Here is a 24,435-nt window from a genome sequence, read left to right on the forward strand (position 1 = left end):
TGCTTTAAGATGAGTTTCACTTCTGTATGCTATTCCACATGTGTGAATTGTATATGTAAGACACAACATGAGACAAAAAAAAACTATGTCCAGACTTACCAATATAGACATCAGCAGAGTCAGATTAATGAATTGTTTTCAGCTGTATGTAAAAAATACCTCCACATGATAATTTGCATTACGTTTCGGTGTTTTATCTTATTCTTCTCATGACAGTTAAAGAAATACAGTATTAACAAAAAAAGCTGTTATATGGGTACATTATAAAATTATTAATGTGATTGCTTAAAAATATTTTTAGAAGATTATTTTAGACCTCTCACCTGACAGTGTTTGTTGTAAATTATAGTATTAACCATGGAATGCAGAGAATGCCTACTTTTCTGTAGGCCTAAATGCTGCCTGAGGAAAGATACAACGCCCCATCCCTGGCAATGTTCAAGGCCAGATTGGAGGGGGCTTTGAGCAACCCCGTGTAGTGGAAGGTGTCCCTGTCTATGGCACGGGGGTTGGAACTAGATGATCTTTAAGGTCCCTTCCAACCCAAACCATTCTGTGATTCTATGAATACAGCAGAGGCATACACTAACACTGAAGTCCCTTGGTGGCCATCAGATCATTAACAAATTGACTCAAATAATTTCAAGACATTTTCCCACCTCATTTTTTAATCTGTTAAGATGTTCGTCTTCTGTTTGATAATTATTTTTCTTTCACTAGAGGGCACTATTAAACAGAAAATACTGTGGTTTAGCTCTAAAATGAGAAGAGCTATACCCTGTTCTCAGTTGCAAGAAATCCTAAGACTTGCACTGCTACTTTGCTACCCTTACTCTTCTCCACTGAGAAAACCTACTGGATTCATTTCAGCGAAGTATCGGATCTATTTCACCGTTTCATGCACTTAACAATAGCACATCAGCCTGAAAAAGACAGTGGTGCTAAAAGGCATAGATTTGTCATAATACTGTGCAAAGGGAATTTCCTCTGTAAATATGGAGAAGATTCTCTCATTTTATTTGTGATTATTACTAATATCTTGCTTTCAATCCCTATTTTTTTTTTTTTTTTTTTTTTTATTCTTAAAGATCCAGAGAAAATTAGCAAGAGGCTTTCACAGTTTCATCTTGAAACCTGACCCCTTCCTATGGGAAAAAACAACATGTTCAACTTACTACAAATAATAAGCACAATAGATATCTGTCTAAATGGTTGTGGAATGAGAGCTGCTGAATATGAGTCTGAAGAAACCTAAAGCTTTGACATGTTTACAGCAGAATTCATCCCATTGGTGCTAGCTTACAATATGAAACACCTTGGTTTTGGAAACCATTTTGCGGTCTGATGAAATTCTCTTCCTGTAGAAAAGTTCCACATGCTATATCCCTTAGAATTTTTCTAAGAAATGTAATAATGTTTCTTGGTATCAGGAGGAAGAGAGGTGATGACCTAAGGCATGTATTGTTGAAAACAGGGATGTGATTTTTCTAGCACTGTCCATCTGGTGTCTTTCATAACACGGTGTTAATATAACTAAGTGTGTAGAAGACCAGAAGCAAACTGCTTCAGGGAATACAATAATGAAACCATTTGACCAGTTTTGTTCTGAACACAGTAAGCTTATTGTAGATGGCTGATAGCCAACACTCAGCAGTGTCAAAGAAAGAAAATAGATGAGAAAAATACGTAGATTGAGAACAGAGATTATGAATGCTGATGCTGAGTTCAACAGATTGAGATTGATGAAGGTATGAATCAAGGGACTGTGGAGAACTGCACAGACCTATGCTTTGAAAATTATCTTGCAAACTAGTTTTAAACAAATGTATTTTTTTGAGTAGTCTGGCTTCTAGTAAAAAGATGAAATGCATCATTTTGCATACATTTTGGTAGTTTAAAAATATATGCTACATATGCAATAAATTTTTGGAAGTGACTGGACAGGCACAGATTTTGTTGGAAAGCTGTGCAGGTTAATGATTTCCTGAATGAGGTGGAGTACCAAGAAGAGGTTTATGATTCCTACTTCAGACACAGGACTGGCTAGTTCCTATGCCCTTTGCCTTTCCAGTACCTTTGTCAGGCCCCATAGACTAGCAGTCCCCAACATCTGACTTGTGAAGGATGTGTTAGTTTCAAAACTCGTGAAACAGCTCAAATCCACAGCAAACTGAAATACTGTGTGAGCTGGCATAGGCAGGACACAGGGACAGCCACAAAACCATGATTCAAATGCAAAGAGGCAATTCATTTTCATTACCAACTGGGGATCCCTGAAGCAGCACCCATGCAGAAGTACACAGGTGGGGATGCAGGCACTGTGGACCTCGGTCCATGCTAGACTGAACCTGCTGATTTCTTCTTTAATTTCAGGGATTCATGCAGGCGTCATTTACCACTGTGCTTTGATCTTTTCCACAGCAGGGCAGAAATGTCAAGCATGTTTGATGTGTTCAGATGTCTCTAAGTCAATCTCAGGCCCTTCTTATCTAAACGCAGTTGTTCTACTTGTCTAACACACAGGCCAAGCAACAATTATGTACAATATGAGTGGTTTTTGACACCCCAGCTGCGAGTCATGTGAGTGTGTTTACAGTCCTCCTCACCAATCTTCCATTATTTTCCCAGAAATAGTAGAAATCTGAGGAAGAGAGTGCTGCTGGATGACCCTGCAGTATGTTGCTTACTCCATCCTGTGGTCTGCACAGCTGTTGGTGTAGAGGACAGTCTGTGCAGATGCCCAGCTCTATTCAGTTCTACACTGTAAAAAGTGCAAAGTTTTACATTGCTCAGGGGGCCCCCTAAGAGTACTATATGATGGAAGCCTGTGGGTAGAGAAGGGTGGGGATTTTTTTCTCTTGGTGCAGGTGTGTACTGTGTTATATTTGCAGGGCCATTTACTGAAAATGGCTATCCAAACCCTTTAAATTCCCATCAGATCTCAGATGGCTGATTTGTTTGAGTTTCCTGTCCTGTTTCTCTTAATGGTGTCTGTGACTCTAAGGCTCAGAAAAAGAAAGAAAAAACAACCAAGATTAAACAAACTAAGTGGCAGATCAGAGTTCATAGAACACTTAAAATGGGTGAATGGATTACAGAAGTATCCTCAGTGCATAGTATTTTACATGAGCTCTTTCTCACTTTATGTACAAGGTTATTTAAATGATAAACTGCAGCACCTGGTTCTCTCTGCATATGAACACTCGTAAGAATGCTCATGCCTGGCCTCTGCATTTTCTGCACTCCTTTTGCTCAGTTTAGTGGGTGAAGTTTGGGCAGAGTCCCACTGAATAATACATGTGTCTTTTAATAGCATTCATGTGCTGCTTTGTGTAGGCATTTCCAGAAGCCAGCCAGAGCTGGTGTTAGGCCTGCACATTTGTGACACTGAGTACAGACAAGTATGTGGGACTTGATTGCATGCGGGGCTTTGTCAAACTGCTTTTTGTGTGAAGAGCAAATGACACAGCCATCTAAGGAGTCAGCAATTAGAGAATAACGCCCTTCTGTGACTTCTTTTAACTAAGCAGCTAATGTGCATATATATCAAAAGCAGCTGAAATAGTAACAGAAGAAGGCATTGAGAAAAACTGAGGGTAATGTGGGACCATCAGCATCAGCCTGTTTGGTTTCTACCTGTTTTACTGGCACAGGAGTTAATTTTCATTATATCTGTTTTCTTTCTGGATTCCTATATTTTTTTATTCTTTTTTTTTTCCCTTGAGTCATTATTTGTTAAAACAGAAGAGTACTTGGAGATGTTTATTTATGTTCTCTTCTCTGGCTTGTAATGACATTAGCTGCAGAGAGATGTTAACCTTTGGCTAACAGCCAAATGTTTTCAAAAGGCATGCCCTCCTGCACTCTCAAAGCAGTACCAGCTCATTTAACTGTGCAGTAGACCCCATCCCTCACTTGTGCATGTATATGAGATGAGAAGGAGAGGGATCATTCTCTATTACAAATTTAACTGCAGGATGAGGAGCAGAGAGGAGAAAAACTTAGATGCCAGATATGTATAATTGGATGCACGCCACTGCAGTCTCTGTCGTGCAGGCCACATGCCAGATCTCTTTCATAGCCTGGTAAGGCAATTGATTAAATCAAGTTAACCACTGTATGATTCTAAACTTTTCTTCTTGCTGGCTCCCTCTTATCTAATTTCCTTCCTTCCAGAAGATGCTGCTACAGATTCTCATGGCATTGCTGACTATGGAAGTGACAGAAATACTGGGTTATTTTGCTTCATTGGAGTGGTATGACAGGAATGAATATCTGGCTAGAACATTTTGCCTAAAATTCTATATAGTTACTGTAAGTTGTGTCCTCCCAGTCATATTTCCTGATGGTGTTTAGCCAGGTGCTGTCCTGATCTAGATGGCTGGTAGAGCAGGTGATACACCCATGTGGTTGTGCAGGACCACAGCCAGTGCTAGCAAAGGAACTAAAATTCTTCTAGCGTTTTGGCAATGCCATGTCTGGTGTAACTGGAGAAATTGACCAGCTTGCCAGAACTTCTGAGGTGGATTTGGTGAAATTTTTTTTTCCTCAGAGTAAACTCTCAGGACCACAAAATTTTAAAGTGAAGGTTTAGTGAGAATAGAGATTAGATTAATTAGCCTTTGTTTGTTTAAATATGGAAGCTGAAGCTGACTAGAGGTGGAATAAAGGTCCATAATTAAATCTTTTGTCACTGTGTCATAGCAGTTGGATTTTTGTTTCTTTCTGGTTTCAGGCAGCTCAGTGGCTTCCTGTATTATGGCAAATTCTGCGAAGTCCTCTCCTGTCTGTGGAAAGTTTCTTTCCCATTACTTCAGAGGCTGGAGCATCAGCTCCCTACTTCCTCCAACAGTCTTTTTGTTTGGCCTGCAAGCACTTATTTCTTTGCTAAGCCCCTTCTCTTCTTGTAGCACCTTGTAGACTCTGGAACTTTCTTTTACAGTTTGGTGACACGGTAATAGCACAGCCAAGATAGTAAGTGGAGATACATTAAAACTCATCAATCCTGGATCAAAATTGTCCAAGTTCTACAAGAACACCCACTCTGAAATGAAATGAGGTTATTCTTGACTGGTGATATCTCCCATGGCTATATTAAATCTTCCTATTCTACACAGAAACTTAGAATTCTTTGAGGTCATGATCCCAGAATCTGTGAGAGATGGCTCCCCTAACTCCATGACAAGTTTTTTAACCTTAGTCTTCCTTTATAGGACTATTTTGTGAGTTGTTTTTATGATTCTTCTGTTCTCATTTCCTCTCCATTTGAAACTTATCCAAATGCTTTCCTTAAGCTAGAGGAAGTTGTCAGTAATTTTTCCATTGTCCTCTAAGGCTATAGTTATTCCTGCTGTGTAGTTCAATGCTTGCTATCAAGCATTTGTCACTAACAGAGTGACATTTTTAGTAGTTGCATGTGGCCCACCTACTGCTGTTTTGAGACCCTAAATCTGTTACTGAGTGTGCAGAAAAACCTTGATATTGACTGCAGCTATACTGAGAAGGAACTTACTGCTGATGGGAACATTTGCAGCAGGGTGCTTTTTAAATGGCTTTTTCAGGAGAAGAAAATGCTAAGCCCAAAATTATTTACAGAAAGGCTACGCATTTCAAATATGTAATTGTGAACACAATTAAATATTATTTATTCTTTGATCTTGATGATCTTAACACAGAGATTTTCAAATGTGTTTCTGGGGTGTTCAGTCATGTGTATTGTCCTTTGTATGAATAATCTGCATTGCCAAATATGGTTTCTGAATTTTCCCAAATTAAAATTTTTATTCTAGAAAGGGAATATTGAGGTTGAATTTGAACAATAGAAAACCGGAATAGAAATATACCAGCTGATAAGTAATTGCCTATCTGGACTTGTAGGTGAATTGTTTATACAGCACCTCAGCATTTTTGTGTATAGTATAGGCAAGGTTGCTTCTTATTTTTCCATTCCTTTTAGTGAATAGACGATTGACTTCTCTAAAAATCGTCCTGGAATTGATGTACACTTGGGGAGCTTGCTGGCTTTGTAAAGGTTGGCCAACTCATGGAGTGAATCATCATGTCAACTTGAAGATTTAAGAGCAAGTTTTGAGTAACAATTTTTAAAAAAAAATTGCTGAAATGAAAACTTACAGTAACAGACCATTATATAGGCTTCTTTATTTAATTAAAAAAAACCAATAAAACCAAAAGTGACCCACATTTTCTTTCATTCTAAAAATAATCCCCAAGTTGAATTTGCTTAATGACAAATGTGATGATGAATATTTCAGCATTACCTGAATGTTGATCTTTCACTGAACAATAGAGAGAATAATGGTTTAGAAATTGTTTCAAATGTAACAAAACATAATGTTTGCATAGCTTTATCCTCTTATTGCTTTATTTAAAATTAGCAGTGATCACTCTGAAATAGATAAACCTTCTGAGGGAATTTATATTTTTTGTTTTGCTTACAGAGTACGTTTGCCAGTCTTTCTTAATCTACGTGTCTTTTTTTCAAAACAGCTTATGATATTAAATCAGAAATGAAACAGAGCATGTAGCAAGGTTATTTAATGTATTTTGAATTTTTTCACTTGCTTGCATGTTGAAAATGGAAAAGTGTTCAGTTTCACAAAATAGTTCAAAGTTCAAATTGAATACAAGAATCTCAAATCATGTTCCTAAATACAGATTCAGAAAAAAAAGTAGTCTGCCTGTCGAAGGTGATGAGTCCCTGCTAGTGCCATGGATTTTGTAATCCATATGGTTTAAGACCTGTGAAAAAGTAGCTGCAGTAGCAGGTATGAATTTGCCTTGTAGAGAGCCCTGGGTCTTTATCCTCACTTCTCAGGTAGAAGCCATTAACATTCTCCCATTAAAATCCTTAGTTCCAGGGTTATGGCTCTCTCTTACCAGTATGTAAAGCTCATAAATTGGGTGAAGTTTGGGTTTTGATGAACTTCTTAAACATTTACATTCAGAAGTGCTCTCTGAGGGTTTTTATGAACTATTTTAGAGTTTTGGGCTTTGATCTTATCATGGTGCCATAACCCACTCAGTTCACATTGTTAAGACAGACACTGCTGTCAGAAATCTTATGACTCATATTTACACTTTGATCTCATCTAGAGCTTATGTTTGGCTACTAAGTAATAGATTGAACCCGTCCCTCATTTGAGATGGAGGTTCTGATCAGCTACTTTCATTCTGTTCCTTTCTACATAGGCACGTACATATACTTAGGCTAAACCTGGTAATTATCTCTCTTGGCTGATTATTTTGGGGGCGATGATGCGAGAGTCATAAGCATTCATTTCTGTAGTGTTATCCCACTCCACCTCCTCACCATGTGTTGAATTGCTATGGTATTTTTATTCGTCTCTTGTCTAGTCCTCTCCAGCCTTCTCTTTTCTCACCATGGACTTACAAGCTTACAAGAACTGAATCTTTGTTATTTTCTCCTTTTTATTTTTTTTTATTCCCCCTTCTAACTGAATGTGTGTGAGTGAAATGAGGGAAGAAGAACATTGGGCTGCTTGCTTTGCGTTGGTGTTTTTTATGAGTCATAACAACAGCTTGGTGCTCTTGAAAACTTTTGTGGTAGGAGAATCAACAGCATGGATGCAGCAAAAGAAACAGCAGAATGTACTGTACTTGCAGTTCTCTGACTCAAGGATGTGGTTGTGGATGATGGAATGCATTTCTATACAGGTTTGCACTTATTCATATTATGGATATATAAAATTTCTGCTAAGGAAGCAAATCTAGTTGCTCAAAGTTTGCCCAGGTTGCATTGAAACTGGACTTAGTGGGAGGGATTTTGATGGTAGCTGACTTTTCGCAGACCTGCCTAAAATAGACTTGGTGTGAGAAGTAGGTCTGGAATGATTATTTTTGCATTGGCAGCTTAACGTATTTTTACATAGAAGCTTAACATGAGATGACGTCTTCATCATATTGCTCTCCAGTTACTGGCCTGGAATTACCCAGATTCAGACAGTTTAAGAACTGTTTAATTCTTATGCCTGGAATTACATTGTTCCCAAACTGCTTACAATTTCTTACAGTTATATCACAGACAAGGATTTGTCCTCCACTGGTACAGAACTGAGCATATATTAGGATCTTAAATGACTGGTCATGCAGCACACACAGTCTGTTTTTCTTGATTTCTAGTGGAACAATCAACTGTAAAACACTCTATCCCCTACTACGTGACTGCAAGTGTATTTATCATGGTAATAAATGAGACTTCAGATCACTTTCTTGATGCAGAGTTCTATTGGACAATAGTTTCCTGACTTATCCACGTTCAAAGGACTTGATGGTGTTACATGCGGGTTCCAAAATTCATTCCAGTTCCAACATTCGGCACAGAACACAAGGAGAATGACAAACATTAAGATGTGATGTTAGGGTGTGAGGGTAACGTAGGTAATACAGCATATGTGAATTGAGACAGTAAGAAAACATCAGGATAAAGTGGAAGGATACAGCTCAGTGGTTCCAACTGCGCATCATAACCTGCAGTGTCCTTTGAAAAATTTTGAAAATTGTTTGAAAAACAATTGCCTGCACATAGTGGGGAAAAATGTTCACTGGACAAGCAGTTTCAGTGCTCAGCTCTGCTGGGTGGTCAGGGTGTGCCAGTTCCACAGACTTTCGCATTTGCCACAGCTATTTGCCAGTTCCATTTTGTTGGCAATAATTCTACAAGTGAATAATGATGTTTGTTGCTAGTAAATCTCAGCTGTCCTAATCTACCAGGGGACAGACTAGACAACAAAGCAAGGAGATGGGGCTACACTTGCCATTATAAAGGTTCTTTCAAACTGATGGCTGTGCAACAACTCTGCCTTCATGCAGAAAATATTAATCAGGAATCCTGATGAATTGTTACTTTTACAGCAGAATAACGGCTGTGCATTGTGGCACTGAAGAATTCCACGATTTCCACAGATCACACGAGAAATTACTGCCTGGCATATCATGAAACTCATAATACTTATGGGTGCAAGATTCTTGTGATACTTATGGATGCAAGATACTCATGATACAGGTGCAAGATTGCACAAACCTGACTGCTGAAAGAATACAAAACATAACAAGTGATTTGTATCAGTACCAGAAGAATTGTTATGGATACCTGGCATTGCCAGTTATAATCAGGAAGCTGGCTGGAGTATTGGCCCAGAACATACTGTATCAGAAACTGTTTTCAGTAATAATGCTGAAGAGAGCTAGAACTAGAAATGTCACTGACTGATTAAAACTCCACGGACTGTTTATGCTTCACAGTTTGGTGTCACTTTAGAAAAAAGTAAAATAGACCAAAGGCTGAGGTAAGTACAGTATCAAGTTCTGAGTCTAAAGGCAATTATATTAATGCCAGAGTCACACCTGAGTGTGACTGATCTGAAGTGCTGCAGCAGCCAGGCAGAATCAGGGTGCATGTGAGGTTAATGACTGTGCTGAACCTGCTGTCATATGTTTCTGTGTTGGCTAAATATTAAACAGAAGAAAACAAATGTGAAAACATGAACTCTGTCAGAACAGTTCATCTCCTGTGAACAGAAGATATCACATAGCTTCCTGATTCAGAAGAAAAATTATTCTGTGTATAAATTTTTGGACTGTGGTAAAATGGTCACTCTGACACAGACCCTGACTTTTGATTCACAGATTTTAAAGGGCAGGAGGGATCATATACCTTGTCCTCCTCTACGATTCAGGTTGAAAAACCTTCCTCAAATCATGCATCAAGGCAAAAATTATCTTTTTTCCCCAGGACATATTGTATAGAAAAATACCTTATCTTCATGGAGATGCTTCTCTGCTTTGTTCATTTAAACTAAATTTGTATTTGGCTGTATTAGAATTGTTGTTACTTAAATGAACCTGTTTCACCAAAGCCATTCAGAGAATCATAGAATCATAGAATAGTTAGGGTTGGAAAGGACCTTAAGATCATCAAGTTCCAATCCCCCTGCCATGGGCAGGGACACCTCACTCTAAACCATATCACCCAAGGCCTCGTCCAACCTGGCCTTGAACACTGCCAGGGATGGAGCATGCACAATCTCCCTGGACAACCCATTCCAGTGCCTCACCACCTTCACAGTAAAGAATTTCCTCCTTAGATCCAATCTAAACTTCCCCTGTTTAAGTTTTAACCCATTACCCCTTGTCCTATCACTACAGTCCCTAATGAAGAGTCCCTCCCCAGCATCCCTATAGGCCCCCTTCAGATACTGGAAGGCTGCTATGAGGTCTCCACGCAACCTTCTCTTCTCCAGGCTGAACAGTCCCAACTTTCTCAGCCTATCTTCATATGGGAGGTGCTCCAGTCCCTGATCATTCTTGTGGCCCTCCTCTGGACTTGTTCCAACAGTTCCATGTCCTTTTTATGTTGAGGACACCAGAACTGTACACAATACTCCAAGTGAGGTCTCACAAGAGCAGAATAAAGGGGCAGGATCACCTCCTTCGACCTGCTGGTCATGCTTCTTTTGATGCAGCCCAGGATACGGTTGGCTTTCTGGGCTGCAAGTGCACACTGAAGCCGGCTCATGTTCATTTTCTCATTGACAGCACCCCCAAGTCCTTCTCCACAGGGCTGCTCTGAATCTCTTCTCTGCCCAGCCTGTAGCTGTGTCTGGGATTGCCCCGACCCAGGTGTAGGATCAATCTGATCTGTCACTACAATTCATTTGCAGTCTGTTGCCCTTTTGTCATCTGCAAGTGTTGGACCTTCTGAGTTATTCATAAAGACATTGGCTTGCATGAGGACTTGCGGCCAATTCAGAAGTAATCCCTGCCAGTCTTGGCAAAAAGGTTGTCACAGCATAGTGATCTGGCATTTATAGTTATTGTAGAGACTTGTCCGTCAACCAATCCTTACACTGTATAGTACAGTTATGTATTTTGCTATTAATTTTTTATTATGTGACATGTTTAGCATGTTTCTAAAAAGTTTTAACATATTACTGTTAACTGAAACACAAATTAACCAAATACATAGTCCCATCAAAATTTGAGGTCTGTTTTCCATAAAACAGTGATTAAGGTTTCTGTATTCTGAATCAGTCTCTTTACTACTTTGCATGTGATGACAGTGTACAAACTGGCATAGTTATCCAGGTCATTGTCCTTATTGTTTTTGTATTGCTAGCCCACCTCTATCATTGGCCCCAATAATTTGAATAATCTCTATCATCAGTTAGTATTTTTATTCCAAATTATGTTTAGTGTGATACATAAAGAATAATAAAATATGTCAGTTGTGCCAGGCAGTGAAGAAACATGAAGCATCACAGATTCCTTGTCCTAAATGGTTTACCTCCTATGTGGAAGAAAAGGATAGTGCACAGAGAGAACAATGGAGTGGAAATTACCATGTTAATAAAAGGCAAGATAAAGGTACTATCTTATATCAAATCAAATAACATTCATGGAAAAACTGATTGCTCCTACTCTGAAACAGAAACAACAAACATTAAAATGAAGTAAAAATTCAGAGAAAATAGTTTGCGTTATAGTTGATAACTTGAAAAGACAATATAGGTAGGGACTGGAAAAGGGAAAGTGATGATTAAATAATTGGTTTCTGTTTAAAAGATAGACATATACAGGGTCTTTTTGTGCTTGGGTGGAGACAGGTAGTGAGGGACAAGGAGGCAGCTGGCTTTAAGTGGGACAGCCTGTGGATAGTGAGACCAGCTCCCAGGAAGAGGGAGAGCAGCATCTGGCACTGACTTCATTGGCTAGTGAGAACATATTTGAAGTGTGGGAAACATTTTTGCTAATGTCCTCTAAGGTCTTTTGCAAAAAAAAAAAGCACCCCAAAACCAAAAACCAAACCAAAACAACAACCCCCCCAAAAGGAAAGTGTAGTAAAGGCTGCAGTTCTTGGAATGGTTATGGCAATTAGGGGAGAATCCGGCTGACTGGAAAATCAAACTTCACACCTGTTTAAAAAAAAGGGCAAGGAAGAAGATCCAGGTCAGCCTTGTCTCAGGCCCTGGAAGATTCTGGAGGAAAGACATGAAGATGACTGGAAGAAGCCAACATAGACTTTCAATGATCAAGTAACATCTGACAAAATTGATTGCTTTCTCTGACAAAGTGACTGGCCCTACAATGTAGGGAGGTCAGTGGATTTTGTATTCTTGAACAAACTCTTTGACACATTCTCTTTATCACCAGCTTAGTGAGATATAAGCTGGATAAGTGGGCAATAAGGTGAGTAGAAATCAACTGGACTGCTGTGCTCAAGAGTCTTGTTTAGTGATGCAAAGTCCAACTGGTGGACACTAACTGGTAGTTCCCTTCCAGGATCTGTTACTGGAACCCATTCTGTTTAATATCTCAATTGACAACCTGGATGACAGGACAGAAGCACTCTCAAAGGTTCACTAGTGACACCAATTTGGGGGGAGTGGCAAATACACTGAAGGCAGGGCTGCTATTCAGAGGGACCAGGATTGTGCAGGGTGAGAGTTCACGTGGTTATGTTTGTGTTTGAAAATAGTTGGACACTAAGAAGCCTGGGAATATAAAGCAGAAGAAGGCAAGACAAAATTATATTACCATTCCAGGTGACTGTTTTCCTAAGTCAGTTTTTAAATGTTTGGCTTGATCACATCCTGCCTCAGGTCATCAGCCGTGTGGCTTGATAAGATTCCAAAATTTTGTGGTCTGGAGTTGGTCTAATGGATTTATGTATTCATATGCAAAATGGGTATAAAATAACCTAATAGCTGAGGGCTGGAACAATTACTGTAGGCTGCTAACCATATGTGAGAGCAAAGTGCGTGACTTTCATATGATTAGAATGAATCAGAGGTAGCCTACTCTGTATTGCAGTGACACTCCTATTAAATGAATTTGTGAAAGCTGAAGTTTTGGAGTGCTTTAAATGGTATGAACCATAAATCTTTTAGAATTATGGTTGTTTCTGTTTTTCAACACCTTGATTAATGTGTAGCATGTGGTCTGTCCATTCAGATTCTTAATGATTTCTGCAATTGAATGAGGCCATAAAGGAAAAAAAAGGTACAGATGCTTTTCAAGTATATGGACAACAAATGGGGCTGCAGCCACTTCAACATGGCATTTTTTATACCCACTGGCTTGCAACATAAGAATCTAAATATAGAAATAATTAAAAGCTTGCTTGTAATTTCACTAAAATAAGTGAGAAGGTTCCTGTAGTGTCTGGTGGGAGTAAGATCAAACCCTTATTGTACTCAGTCATTGTTAAACAGTATCGAAAGGTATTGCTAAGTAACTAGGAGTTTTGGGCTTTTGCCATTTTTAAATCTGTAAAATTTCAGCTATATTATGTCTGGTGTTTTTTTAACTGTTCATATGTGTTGCTATGTACGCCTCATATCACTTCAGAGAGCAAACATCTGCGAGATTTTGGGGGTCAAGAGTGTTGTGGAAATATGCTGGATCTAGAAATTAATAAATGTACACAAATTTATTGGATTTGCAAGGGTTAAATTAATTGTGATTTTTTTTTTCCTTTTATGAAAAGCAAGTATTTTCATAAGATGTAACAATCCACTTCCTCATGAGTAGCAGTTTTCAAAAAGATGCCTGTCAAAAATGAGGTCTTAAACCTATCTGGTGTTTCCCACTGAAAAAAATTGAATGTGTAGCTCTTATTAAGTGACAGAGGAGTAATAAATTCAAGCAAGACAAAGAAACAGTAACAAAAAATGCCTTACACCACAGAAGCAGCAAACTAAGGAATCAAAACCAGGGCTAATTGAATAGCACTCAGAAAGCAAGAGGCAAAATGCACTATATGCAGTCAACATAGTCAGCCATGCATTTGTCTGGGGCTCATCTTCCTAAAGCAGAATTGAATTAAAGAAGTTAACCTCCCGGAGCTTGTCTCTAACTTGACAATATTTTAGTTTGAGTGACTTTCAGGTGTAAGAAAAGCCCTCTTTTTGTATCTGGCCTTTCTTTTTGTCTTCACCTTCTCTAATTTTTTAATCCTGTTTTCTGACACATCACCCCATAAATTTCTGCAGTGATCTTTTATGTAAGGTAACCCCTTGCATCGAAAAGTAATTTTTCTGACTCATGTCGTGCACTTATAGTCATAAAACCAATAGAATCTTAATTCGATATTAATCTTTGGCCTAATACTCTGTATACATTTGTATAGGCAAAATTACCCAAATCTTGATATTTGTATTCAGATGAGTCATTAGAAAAGAAGAGGCTGGACCAAATTTGCTCCCTTTTTACAGGAATTAGGTGGCAAGTATGGAAGGTATATGTCTTAGTTATATACCAGCTAGAGGTCAATGTGTCAACACTGTTTTAAGCTGAAGCAACCCTGGAAAACACATTGCAGTCTACAGCTCATGTGCTGGAATGCACCACTGGGATAGTCTCTTTGTCTCATCCTATGTTGAGAAGTATTAGTCACTCGGACCATATTTCATATGTTACTGCACTTAAAACAGCTCCATATGCTCCATTGTTTATGTGTCCATGAAAAATAGGAATACATCAGCAATAGACAAGTGTTTGGTTAAATATATGTCTTTTCATGTGTTCAGTTTGCACCCTTACAAAGGAGTAGTGCTTGGAAATTAATCCCTTATGTTATGAGACAAGAGACAAGGGTTGTATTGGGAAGAGAAAGAAGTCTATGAGGATTTGGGAGTGGGAAGATGGGAGGGCTTGCTGGGGTAACCTTTACATCAATTATACTCATTTAAAATCTGTGCTGGTAAATTTTTAGTTTTTACATGTAGCTTGTGAGTTCTACATGTGAAAATGTGATGTCTTAAAACAAAATCTCACACTGGAAGTACTCTAGAATGTCTGGGGGATATAGATAAAGTAATAGGAAACATAAGAAGGCTATACCCTCCAGGTATCATTTAACATGTTATAACCAGAGCCAGTAATATATCTTAAGTATCCTGACTTTTGTCAGGTGCCTAATCCACTAGGTGCCACTTACTTAGGTGATACTGATATATTTAATATGGACTGATTTATCCACTTCTTCTCTGGTCCTTTAGTATCTTGCACATTTACACATGTTTACTCTGAATCTGAATTTTGAAGCTTCAGACCAAGTTGGATAGTGCCAAAATATGTACTTGAGGAAAATCTCTCATATTAGTATTGCTGAAATTAGCTCTAAGTCTTGTCAGGACATTTAACTTACTTCTAGGTTAAGAAATGAACTATTTTTGAAAGATAGCTTAGGTGTAATTTTCAAAGTTGATCTGACAGGAAATTGTTCTGAGCATTTTTACCTATCCCTGGCATCATATAGAGATGAATTAAACATCTGCAAAATCCTGCTGCATTCAACAGAAGGCAATAATGTTAAGGTTCTACTGCTATGCTGTGTCTCAGGTTATTTCCCAATGGATAGTTTAAACTGAGAAGGATTTGCCTAAAATAATCAGCTTTTTTTTTTTTTTTGGGTGTAAATTATTATTTAGAAGTGTTTCTACAGGAAGCAATTAGCAGAGATTGGATATACCATCCTTGCCAAGAGGAAATGAGAAACTGCACACATTGTTTGTGGAAGAGACTCCTCTGGAAATCATAATTCAATACTGTTCCTGTCAAGCAGGAAGACTGCCTGTAATTTTGCTTGTAATGTGCTTGTAAATTTTATCCATTGATAGAAGAGACATCCCAGCATCAATGGCAAGAGAAAGCAGCTGGGCAGTGAAAGAGTTGCTGCCAAGCACACAGTCAAAGGCACTTCAGGCTGTGCCACAGGAAAGAATTAAAATACAACGTAAACCTAGTGTGGGAGGAAAATATTAAACTCACTGAGGAATCAGTAGCTTCAGTCTCCATCCAAAGAAAAAAGCCTTTTTCCTCCCCTGGAGGTCTACAGGGCTAATTTGTTTCTTTGCATGCCAGTGTATACTTCTTACACTTTTCATGTATAGTTAGACATAAATAAGGTATTTTGAGTGTCCCCGTGTGCACAACAGTTGGTTGCCTGGGGAGTTATGGTGGAATTTCGGGGGGAGAAGTTATAAAGGTTGCTTATATTTGCACCCAGTTGGCCCTGAGATAAACTTCAAAGACAACATGTAGAACATTGCTTTTTGAATTCAATAGTTACAGATGTACTCCTGTTGCCTGGGTTTAGTAGCAGCTTCCCAGGAGGGAACACTCCCTCAGATGCCTGCTTCATTTGGAGGCTTGAGGAAATAACTTTCTTTTTTCAAATTTCTCGGAAGCAGATATGACTTAGGTAAGGCTTTTCTGACCCAATGCACTCTCCTATGCAGCCTGTCTTCTGATGTATGTTAATCAAAGTAGCTCGGGGATCCCCGTATTTAACAGTGATAGGAAAATACAGAAATCACCATTTGTAGGGAACTCTGTGTATTTCAAGGTTAAATATGTCTCTGTAGTATAAGGCAGAATAAAGTATATGTCGGCCTCACTTGGAAATTATATAGATGAAAATGTCTAGTGTTTCAGGTAGTTGCTGAGCTACATAGTGTACTTTGAGTATAGTAGTGTACTACAGTACTTAGAACTGATGATGATTTTGCTTGGAGTGTTTCTTTTTAAACTCAAACCTTGGTCTACCTCAAAAGAATGAGGAAAGAAGAAAAAGCCAAGGAAAGCAAGGAGCTAAGAAAGGAAGCAAATTTCACGTCAGGCAAAATGTATTTTTCCAGTAGTTACTTAAATAGTGCTGTATTTATGCTTTTTCTTTTCTGTCTCAAAGGGAAAACAGCATATAAAAAGGAAGTTTCACTTCATAGGGAACTAATTTTTAAACTGATTAATTGGATGCCAGGTGCCCACCAAAGCTGCTTTATCACTCCCCTTCTCAGCTGGACAAGGGAGAGAAAATACGATGAAAAGTTCATGGGTCAAGATAAGGACAGGATCACTCACCAATTACTGTCACAGGCAAAACAGGTCAGCTTGGGGAAATCAGTTTAATTTATTCCCAATCAAATCAGAGTGGGATAATAAGAAATAAAAACATAATAAAACACCTTTCTCCCACCCCTCCCTAGTTTTCCGGCTCAACTTTACTCCTGAATTTCTCTACCTCCTCCTACCTGGCAGTGCAGCTGGATGGGGACAGGGGTTGTGGTCAGTTCATCACATGCTGTCTCTGCTGCTTCATCCTTCTCAGAGAAGGACTCCTCACACTCTTACCCTGCTACAGCGTGGGGTCCCTTCCACAGGAGGCAGTCCTCTATGAACTGCTCCAATGCGAGTCCTTGCCATAGGCTGCAGTTCTTCACAGCCTGCTCCAGTGTGGGTCGCAGCCACTGTTGCTAATGGGCTTGGCCTTGACCACTGGAAGGTCCATCTAAGAGCTGGCTGGCATTGGCTTTATTGGGCATAGGGGAAGCTTCTAGCAGCTCCTCACAGAAGCCATCTCCATAGCCTCTCCGCTACCAAACCCTTGCCATGCAAACCCAATACAGCAATCAATTATTAGACTGAGAACCCAACTTCCAGCATAAGATGGAAAATAGATCTTTGGAGAGAATAATTTGGAACTGGGTGATTTTTAGGGTCCTTTCCAACCAAACCATTCTATGATTAAGCTGAAAAATGCCAGAGAAAAAAAGATACAGAACTCTGTAAAGATGGGCTGCCTTACTTTGAGCCAATTAGATCAAAGCAACTACAGTGACACTGACCAGGAAAGCACTGGTATTGCCCTTTCCTGTGGATCCTTTGTAGGTGCATTTTACTGTCAAATTTATCCATAGGCCAAAGCATTCAGTCTGAGTGACTTGTTTAAAAGTATGCATGTGAGCTCTTAAATAGACATAATCTGATTTTCAGAGTCATCTGAAGTTATCCTAAACATTATGTGAACTTGAAGGTGGTCCTTGCTTGTAGAATTCAAGGTACTTCTCTAGGACTCTAAATACAGGAACAGTAGCCTCTGCTTACATAATTTTATTTTCATATATGTTAGTGCTAATGTTTAGCCATGTAAAGTGGTGGCTTGTTTTTATGTAAATTAAAATTATGTCTATGCTCCTGTATGTTGTTTCTTTTCCCATTATATTCTCCCATTTGCCATTGTATACTTCAGTTATAATTGCTGTAAAATTTGGTCTGTTTCACTGCAGAGAGAAAAAAATCTTTGGTCTCTCAAAGCAATGAACTGTGGAGTTAATGTTTTGCCACTAAATAGCAGTGGTAATGTATTGCATTTTCCTTTTTTGCTTATGATTTTCATAGATTCCTCTGAAGCCATTTTTTTCATGGCAATGAATCTCATCTGAGGTTGTTCAGCTTCCACTTGATGGAGAGTTTGCCTGTATCTCTCTGCAAAGACATGGCTGAAAAGAAGCATGGGAAATTCTGCTTCGACAGTGCTGTAAGCAGTCTCATTGGTGAGAAGTGTTTGGGAGGTATGAAGATGGTGGAACTGGTGACTTTACAGTCTGTGGAAAGAGACACATCTGAGGGAAAGAAACTGCAGACTAGTGACAGCAGAGACATCCAAAATCAGACCAAGCAACCTGTGTTGTGTCTGGTCTTTTCTGTTATTCTACAGAGATGTTTATGTCTTTTGATACCTTTTGTTGTCTAAACTGGTAGAAAGGAAGGAGAGAAAAACTTCCTATCTTCAAGTGAGGTGGTCTCCTGATGTGATACAGATTTTTCAGAGATGGTGCTCAAGATTTTGTGGGTGATGGGAAACACTAGCATTCCAGAAATATAGCATGAATAGCATGATATTACTGATATGTTAGGAGTGTAAGGAGCATCTTCTTCCATTAATCTGCTGTTTACCACAAAGGTGCATTTCTGGGCAGTTTCACTCTGGTGAAGGCACTTCCCGGTCGATGACTGGTACAAGTGCAGTGTGTTTCTCCAGAAGTTTTCACTGATGCTTCTTTCCCAGGTAAGGTGTGTGCATTTGTTTTTTTTCAAAGATCTAAAAAAATTTGCTATAGATTGAAAGTACTTGGTTATTCTTTGTAAATAGATAAGAAGGAGGAGAAATGTGGGGGTATGAAGGAAATTTTGACTCGTTCAATGTGCCTCTGGCGCTTAATAGCATGTACTCTTAGCTTTATGAATTTAAACTCCTGTCATCTTAATATAGCCTGTAATTATTCCTCAGGGTACTTCAGTTATTGAATGCCTATTTAAAGTAACTAAAAATCTATCTTTGATGTTTTCGTGATTCAAGCTCTATTGGCATTAAAGTTACAGATTTTTTTTTCTTCAGCGAATATTTCCCAATAATTTGATGAAGTTGATTTATTATTTGTATATTTATGCATGAGTAGAAAAAATATGTATATGTATAAGCTTAAAAAAATTGGTTCACGTTAAACTGAAAATTAGACAAGTTGTGCTTTTTTCTTTTAAGTGCCATTGTTCAGATTCTTGTGGCAGGGCTATGCACTGTTGCAATTTAAAATGATCACAAACTGCAAATTATTGATTAGAATTGTTTCACTGCATTGAAAGCACATTTTCAAAATGGACACATTTAGTAGCGTGTCTGCATTGTCAAGTGAGTAGTACTTCGCTACAATCATACAAAGCAATCACTGCTATGTTTCCTATAGCTGCAATTGGGAAAAATATGATGCTAAAATCCCTTACTGTGTACTATTTGTGTACTATACATCACATGTGTTGAGTGAACTCTCCACTTTTCCTTTTTCCCTAAGGTATGTTTTTCTCAGACTTCTCATCAGCCTATGACAAAACCAGTAATTGTGAAAGCTGTGTGGGCTCAGCGGGTGAGCACTGGTAAGTATGGTAAGAGTCACGTAACTCTGCTGAGAGCTCTAGGAGGAGATCCAGACACCCTGCCCTTTTTGGGTCAGTTTAGTACCTGTACTGGGTGACCATCCCTGTGTGAGAGAACTGCTGGTTGAGGCCTATCTGTGACCCAACTTTCCTCTCATTTTTCTTTGCTAATCTTACTGTCACAAAAATACCAACCCTATAATACCTGTGGTTCACCAGAATATGTTTTCAGAATAGCTGTCTTCATTTCTGGAAAACATATAAGGTATTCTTCTTTGTTCTTACTTCTGCCTTCCCCTCCTTCCTTTCTCTCTTCCAGAAATGGAATAGAATAAAAAGCTAGAGACCATGACAATAGAAACCAGGTTTGATTTAAAAAATACCATGTAAGGCTATGCTGATGTGTCAGGAAATTGTTTGGCTGTGCTTTCTGGTTTTGTGCTGACAGGAGGATATGAAACTGGTAGTGGCAACATTTAAGCAGCACAGAAGTTGAAGTATCTGCAGTAATAAGTTCTGTGCCCTAGGATGAACTTGGTTGTCCGAGTTGTTAAACAGGGTCTCAGTGCTTTTGGACACCAGTGTCTTAACTGTAGGAGCTATTCTGAAGCAAGCATAGTCTTCTTAGAAATCTACAGGGCTCTCAGCTTTGGTCTTGTGAGAAGAGATTGAGAGATGGTCTTTCAGCCTAATGGTCACCAAGAAAGGCAGAAGGAGGAACTGGTGAGTAGCAGGTTTAAAAAGAAGGGCGGGGGATAGAAGTAAGGGGCTCACAAGAGAAAAGAAAAACATTTTGGAAAGTTCCCTTATGAAGAAATGACATCTAGCATAGGAAAAGCAAGAAGCAAAACAATGCAACTAAGTTTAAAAAAAAAAAAAAAGCATTATAGCTTTTAAAGGAGAGTGTTTAATTGTCTCTAGCACAAAACATGATTTCAGTCCTAATCATTTCCTAAGGAAAAAGCAAATGAGGTAGATAAGGATCACCTGTAATGTTACTCCTGGTGGCAGAGTTGGAAACTTTCAGATGTTTCTCATTTTCTGGAACTATAACAGGGCTAATCTGAGAACTGTGAGGAGAATTGTGCCTAGGCAGAGACCAAATCTAAGCTGTAATCGGCAACTCAGGTTCTTCTGTTCGTGAAAGGTAAATTGTCCACCCATTAAAGTTTTATTTTCCTTGTGGGGCAGATCAATAGCTGAATAATTGATTGGCTGACTAATTGAACAGCTGAATTATTGAAGATTTTAAATGTGAATTTCATGATGTGCCATGGTTAGAGACTGGGCCAGGTGCCAAGGGAAGTTTTAAGTAAATGAATGAAAGTAATCAGGTAGGGTTAGTCAAGACCCTTTACTGACATTAATATCATGCCTGTCAATTCTTGTTCTATGTATCCTCAACCTGTCTTTTCCAAAAGTAATAAACCTGTTTTTTCCTCATGCACTGGGGTCCTAACTTTTCCATTTCCCAAGAAGTTCTGCTGCCGGCACCCCTCAGCAAGCACAAATTTACACAATATCATGACTCCATTCAAAATTATAAAACGTATTGAGGCCTGATTTTGCAGAAATGTTGCACTTCTGTGCCTTGACTGAATCTTTCCTGAACAGGGTTGGATCAGAAGCAGACTGCTCCTGTACTGTTGGTTGGAGAAACTTTAAGCATAGGATTGCGTACTTCTATTTTTCAAATCATTCCATTTGTAATATTTGTTAAAATTAGTGTCTTGGTGTTTGGCTATGTCTTTAATGTGCAGCCAGTTAGAAGGAACAGACCAAGACTTGGAATGGACATACGAGCAGTTCTATAGCTGACTTCTATGCAATTTCACTGATTCTTAATTTTTGTAACCCAGAATCTGACCAGTGTTCTCAGCTGGCATGCATGGTTGTGTATCCTGGAAGAGGGTGGAAAGGAGGGAATATGGCTAAAAACATATGGACTTCTATTCTATGAAAGATTTTCAGGACTCTTGCATGAGCATGCATTAATGTCTCTGTTTTACCATATGAATTAGAAGGAAATTTTATGGTGTCTCTTGTATTTAGGTCATCTTGTGCTTTCCACTAGAAAAGCAATCTTTTATTTAAGAAGTCTCAGAGATGGCTGTTTATAGGTCATTTTGATGATCAGCAGAGGGATTTTCTGTTTTAAAACTCACTGTTTCTTGCTTCTCTTGGAAAAGGTTTGTAGCTAGAGAAAATCATTGAATATTGAAGCATAAATGGCATACTACAAACACCACAAAGACAATAAACCAACAAATACACACAAACACACACACAGAGCTAAAGGAATATCAAGTTTGCAAACTCTAAGAGTAAACACTTAGGAAATGCTATATGTATAATGCATCAAACTGCACTGAGAGGAGGTATACAGCATTTGTTATTTAATGGTATAAAATGATATCTTTTTGCAGTTTAACAACTTTAAGCTTCCTGGAACACATATATTTACAGTGCCTTGCCAAAAAAATAATGTTAAGACTTGCATTGTATGTGCTGTGGTCACAAAGGGCAAATGTGAATTCTCAAATTAAAATACAGGAGATAATGATATGCTGCAAACGTAATATGAAGTGATGAACTTTCAAAGGAATGCAGTTTTTCTGGTTTTAGTTCATGATGTAGGCCATTCTGTGCTAATAAGTAACAGATTATTTGCTGGACTAACAACTTTGTTAATTAAACTATGTGAAAAGTGAATAATTTTTTAAAAATTCATTTATGAATTGTGCAGATTTCCCTCTGGGGGTTAGAGACCAAAGGAAAAGTAATTGAGAACTGAATTGTGTTGGGAACAGTGATAAACATAATGAGGAGTCATAGTTTGTTTTGGGATGGTCTTAAATTGAAGTTTTGTTATATTAGATAAGGGATCACAAAATCCCTGTTTAATATCATGTAAGGTAATCTAACATAGCATCAAATGCATAGTAGCTTTTACATAGAGAGGTTGCTGTGTTGGCTGTATTTTAAACATGACGCTTGCTCTTGTTTGGGTTGAAGGCGTAATTCTTTCCCCTCATCAGAGTCCAGAGTGCTGGGTCTCAGAGAGTGATGAAGGAAGGATAGAGGGTACCTGGGTGCTCTTGCACCTGCAGATTTTTGAGTACTATTGAATAGCTCTTGTCTGTAATCTTGTGAAACTGCAGCTTCATGTAAAGTATGCAGGGCATGCTCTGAGGAGTGTTCCACAATCCCATTCTGAAAACAGAAGAGAAAACTTTTGAGAACTGACACTAAAAAGACATTTTTAAGTTGTAATCTTCATGGGCTGTTTCTGTTACCCTGTACTGATATGGTGCACAGAACAGCAAACATTTTGATCATAGGCATCATTGCAGTAATGGTGATGCTGCTGATAATGACAGCAAAAGCCCAAGAGTGAACTTAAGTTGGAATTTCTGATCAATCTTTTTGTCACAGTGTGTTCTTGAACAGTCAGCTGAATTCCTAAAGGAGTTTTGTATGAAGCATGGTGGATTCCAACATATCTTTTTTTTTCTGTTTTTCTCCCTTATCAGGCCTCTAAAAAGCATTGTAAAGCCTACACAAACACTTAACAAACACTAATATTTTTACAAGATTTATTATAGTAGTGCTATAATATCCTTCTCAATTTCTGGTTGGCAAAATTATTGTCTTCCCTTCGTGGAATATTGCCTCAGGACATAGTAAGATAAGGGTGAACAATATGAAATCGGATTCTTTCTCTGATGCAGGTGCCCTTACCGTATAGTAGGCATGTCTTTGTGACAAACATTTAATATATACTGAATAATTCCATTTGGCTTGTGGTATCCTACTAAAAGCATTTCAGTGCAGAAAGGCATCCATTGTAAAAAGGAGCACAAAACAGGTAGCCTTAAGTTCTATACGTTCCAGCTAGAAGAATGTTTAAGGGGCACACCCTCCCCCCTAGCTCCCTGGCCTTACATGACTTGGGTGTATGTTATGAGTCTGCATATATCTTGTATTTCACTATAAAACTCTGTATGGTCTTAATAATGAGCATAGAATACTGAGCAGTTAAAGTACCTCTCAATGTTCAAGGAAGCTCTGCTGAAAAACTGTGTAGTTTTGGAAAGTTTATGTTTCATTCCAACACTGATTTAACTGTCCCTCAAGTAGATAGGTCATGCCAAATTAAACATGAAAACCGTAAATTATTATATTAACATTTATATAGGTAATGTCATTCTTAAACCTCAAAACCAGAAATTGTTGGTGATGAGCCTGCACTATTGGGATGAAGGCTGCAATAGGTAAGAAGTGTTTCCTTAGTGATGGTTTTCTCATTTTTCAAAATTCCAGTCCTTCCCATCCTCTTACACAGTAGAAAACATAGACACCACAGACATCCATGAACCACATCTCTCTGTTGTAGGTCTTGAGACACCATTAAGTGATAGGATTTTCTTCACCAGCAGAAGCCATAAAAACCTTTCTGTTGTAGGATTTCAGAGAACAGCATTCCTTCTACTCATCTTTCCATGGACACCTCTAAAAGCTGCCTCCTAGAATTTATGAAAACAGACAAAAAATTATTATTGTATGTGCTCAATCATGGATAAAAATTCTGGCTTTTTTCACTGGCCACATAGAGAAAAAGCTTATCTTTGCCACAGAGCTGTCCAGAGAGCATGGATGCATTCTTAGTGACTTTCAGAGTTT

Source organism: Neopsephotus bourkii, unplaced genomic scaffold, assembly GCF_033783945.1.
Source record: "Neopsephotus bourkii isolate Nb327-2 ecotype Australia unplaced genomic scaffold, CSIRO-AGI_Nbou_v1 NB_1234, whole genome shotgun sequence".
NCBI lineage: Eukaryota > Metazoa > Chordata > Aves > Psittaciformes > Psittacidae > Neopsephotus > Neopsephotus bourkii.